The sequence below is a fragment of the Acanthisitta chloris genome, unplaced genomic scaffold, assembly GCF_000695815.1.
Source record: "Acanthisitta chloris isolate BGI_N310 unplaced genomic scaffold, ASM69581v1 scaffold26986, whole genome shotgun sequence".
Lineage (NCBI taxonomy): Eukaryota > Metazoa > Chordata > Aves > Passeriformes > Acanthisittidae > Acanthisitta > Acanthisitta chloris.
Genome location: NW_008679102.1, coordinates 8,412 through 12,727, shown reverse-complemented (window position 1 = coordinate 12,727; position 4,316 = coordinate 8,412). Strand labels below are relative to the sequence as shown.

Genomic DNA, 4,316 nt, shown 5'->3' with positions numbered 1-4,316 from the left:
TCCCTACCCAAAGACATTAATTAAGCACATTTTCCTGTTGTGCTGTTGTCAGTTGGGTGAGTTTTTGAGGAACAATCTGGAGAATACTTATGGAGCCTTTTCATTTGATCTGCAGTTTTTATCTACTATTTTCAGACTTATTCAGTTCAAAACAAACAAACCACAGCTCGAAGAACCAAACATCTTTCTCCTTCCCCACTTAACACTTTTGTGTCTAACGGCAATGCCTTCCTGGCTGTGAAAACACACAGTCCTGAGCCCTTTGCAATGTTTCGGTACACAAAAAGGCATCGGAGGCAAAACTCTGAGGTGGTTGTCTTAAGCCTTGTGGATTAAAGGAATACAAGATTTTGTGCAAACGAATGTCTGTGGTACCCCCAGCATCTGGGCAGGACTCCACTCCTGAGGAAGCACACCTGGCCTCCTCCAGGAACACCGAGCGTGCTCAGATGATGCTTTTACCAACCAAACCCCACAAAAGGCAGAGCTGCAAAGAATTCAACTGACAGCATCACTATAGCCAGCACTTCCCAGCCCTGCAGGACTGGTGACACCTAACCACGGAGGCCTGGGTGCCTTGGCTCTCTGGCCTCAGCCTGAAACGGTGCTTGACTTACATCTATCATAATGCTGCAAACACACAAGTCTCTAAGCTTCTACTGCATTTTTATTACCCTTGGTGACAAGAATAAAAATGTTTCCTCTAACATCACCAATTGCTTCTGAGGAGACATTCCAAGTGCTTAGCTGGAAGACTTGAATAGTATTTCCAATTTGCCAAGTAGGTGCTGCTCACACGCCCCCGGATCACATCCGCACCGGGTTCTGCTGGTTCGCTCACACAGCTGAGCTTTACCAACTGGGTTTAATTGCCACCAGGCTCCGATCAGACTCATCGGTTCAAAGCAAGCTCCTTACATGCATAATTTATGCACTTGATTTCAACAGATCATTCTGTGCCTAGTTCCGAGAGGGCACAAAGTGTTTTCCGTGGGGAAGCTGCTCACAGTTCTGAAGAGACCCTGCATTTTGAAGTAGTGTGAGGGATTGTTTGAAGTCTCCTACATTTATGTGGACAGCTACTCCAGTTTTCTCTGTGCCTGTTTACCAGAGTCTCCACAGTTTAGTGAGCTGAGTTACTACTGGAAGGGGAGAGAAGCCCCGGGGAAGGCCCTGTGCCAAGCTGGAGGGAGGCACAGCTCCTGCTCTAGCCAGCACAGAGGAACAAGAGTGGTCTAACCTATTCCAAACCCACTTCACACTGACCTGACAATGCAAGGGTGTCTGCATAGATGAGAAGTTCATCATCTTCTCCCTGCCACCACCCCTGCCTCCCCCCAGACCTCCCTGTGCCTGCCCCGGCCCTGCTTTGCCGTCACAGCCTTGATTTTCCCTTTCATGGATTTTTGCTTGAAACAGCATCACTGCCTTGATTGTCTATTTTCAGCCTATATTTAAGAAAACCCTTTGGTTCCATTTGTAGCCACATCCTGTCTCAGCCTCCCCCTCTTTTTGTTCCTAAATATAAGGCTGATGCAATTTGATGTGACATGACAAAATAGCACATTTGCATCGGCAGAAACTTTCTCTCAACAGCAGTAATTAAAGGGAGCAGATGAGACAGTGCTGGAATTGGTGTTTATTTAGCCTGGAAATAAAAGGCTTAAAGAAGTCTTGAGAGGGATGTTCGAGTGTGTCACGACCATGCAACTCATCCCTGAGTGCTGCCTTCCACAGACCTCCTCACTGCCAAGGCAAGTGGTGGCTCGTCGTCATCGATTCAAAGAGAGCGAAGAAATAAATCTCAGCTCTGTGGACCATATTCCTAACCAGTGAAAATTATTTAGTGTGTTTCTTGGGATTATAAATAGCTCCAGGACACACGTGGTACACCTAAGACAAGGTCAGTCAACCCCTAACTTCAGAGCAAAGGCTCTCTCTAAATGAGAGCCAAGATCTCATCGACTGCCATGAGAATTAGGTGCTCAAGCATCTGAACTGTTGATCTAAGCTGGAGCAGCAGAGGAGAGGAACTCACCCTCACCTGCAGCACAGATTCCTGCAGATTGTCAGAGACAGGGGCCCAGAAATGGCAGCCCAGGGCTCTGAGTGCTGGCACCTCAACAGGATTCAGGCAGCGGATCAAACGGCACATACCTACAAACCCCATGCAGTAACTCCCCGTGCCTGGCTTTGTTGGGTGGACGCACTGCAAACACCTGGCAGGGTCAGGCACTGTCAGTGTCCTGCACCCTATTCCCTTACAGCAGCACAAGGCAGTGCTGGAGGGACAGCAGTGCTTGAAAGTTGAGGGGTTTTTCTTGGTTTTAAGAAGGTAAGTTTAGTTTACTTAAGGATTCAGGGAAAGGTCTGGTGGATGTCCCACAGACCACAGGATTCAGAGGATATGATATGGTTTCAAGCGAGACTTGCTGCTCTGTGGAGCATCTTCCCTGTCTCCTGGTGCACACGAGGCGACTCTTCCAAGCCCATCTGTGATCAGCACCACGCTCTGCTTAAAGCCGCAGCCCACGTTTCGAGCAGGCTCGTTTCCATCCTATCACAGATGGCATAAGAACAGGGCAGGCCAGAAAAAAATCAGTTTGCATATTATGCTTCAGTTTTTATGGGTCAGATTACCATTCAAAGCCATCAAAATGGCAACCCATATGTGATGTGTCTGCCATTGGAACTGGAGTGACACAGCATCAGAATCTTAGCGGGGTTAGTTAGAAAGGGTTTGATTAACCATTAATTAACCTCTGATATTTAAAAGTAAAGACATTTTCCTTTCCAACAAAATTTTGACTTTGACAGATCAATAAAACAGCTTTAGTGAGTCAAAAAGGAAAAGACATTATCCCATCTTCGTCCCTGAACAAGTGAGCACGGCTCTCTTGGCAGAAGGGAGTTGAGCTCCTATGCCAAATACTCTTCCTCAGCGAGCCAGGTGCAGATGTTGGCTGTGTCATCTGTTCCAACTTCTTTGTTCTACAAGCCAGAAAATTGTTCCCACAGCTTTGGGGGAAAAACGGGGACATGAAGAGCTCTTTGCATGTTTTCATTGGTGGAAGAGTATCAACTGTTTTCAAGGCAGTGTCGTAGAAACGTGTCATTAACAACATGTAACTGCTAAGCAGCAGAACCGTGTCCTAAGTACACTGAAGGGAGCTGCAACAGGGACAAACCCATGGCATTGTTTCCAGCCTCCCGGCAGCAGCAGCTGACTCCCTGTTCTAGGAGCGTTGTCCCAGATGCTCCAGGAGCCATGTCTCTGCAGGGACAGGCTCTAAACCGGGCAGGGCTCTCCTCTGAGAGCCATACTGGGCAGTACCACTGTACTTCAAACCTCCAGCTACCTTGCCATGGCACCTGATACTCAAACAACTGCCACGCTGACAGCCAGGGCCACACCTGGGCCATTACCAGCGGCTGAGAGTCCCAATCCAGTTGTAGTCCTGACAGAGCTATGAAAACATTGTTTGCTTTGGTATCTTTGCTGGCAATTCACAATTTGGGCTGTTCCAGCAAGGCTGGAATGGACACAGGGTGATCCCGAGTACCAAAGGCTGTTCAGAAGTATTTCCTGCAAACATGTACAGTCAGATACCAATATTCTGCACCAACCTCATTTCTACCATTTCTTTGTAGTTCGGCATTTTCACCTTATTTTCCCTGTATGAGGCAAATAGGCTCCTAATGGTTCCCACAAAACAAACAAACATTCACTTACAGCATTCAGAGTGAAGGAACTTGAATTCTCCTCACAGATTAGGTCTGTCCAAGTCCAAGAGTAAGCAGAGACCTGCAGAGAAGAATCAATTTTCATTATGTTTCTCCTCCACTCACCACTCGACGTGCCACCAATAAAGAGGTGCTGAGCAGCTCACCCATAGCCCAGTCGATCTGTACAGCAGCTTTCCCTGCTGTTACTAGCCAGGAATGCACAGCCTTGACACGAACAGCTCACTGCTTTCTGTCAGCCACTCAGAAAAACATTAGTAAACACACACCACAAAAGGATACAAGTCGAGAGAGATTCCAAAGCACCTGGTGGAACTGAACCTCCAGTATTTCCTGCATTTGCCTCCTTTGAGGAGCTGCAGTTTCCAGCACTCAGAACTCTGCCCAACGTAATAATCACTTCTCTTCAACACATTTTAACTACATTGCTTCAGAGCTGCCCCTTGGTGTGGTGTCTGGAGGACTTTCCTTCGGGCCCTAACAGAAGAATTCAGGCTGCGGTTTCCCACCTGTCTAACTTTTCAGCAATCCACATGAGTTTACTCATTTACCCATTGGGTTTGGCCCTGACT

General features: G+C 47.5%; 1 protein-coding gene across 1 annotated transcript in view; it reads right to left on the bottom strand.

The window, feature by feature from the left end:
• The window catches only part of LYRM9 (LYR motif containing 9), a 12,319-nt gene extending 8,525 nt beyond the window's left edge, over positions 1–3,794 (bottom strand). The window contains exons 1-2 of the mRNA XM_009077178.1: positions 3,734–3,794; positions 2,891–2,894 (exon numbers count right to left, since the gene is read on the bottom strand). The gene's annotated coding sequence lies outside the window, so the exon portion shown is untranslated. The remainder of the gene's footprint in view (positions 1–2,890; positions 2,895–3,733) is intronic.
• Positions 3,795–4,316: the final 522 nt, after the last annotated feature.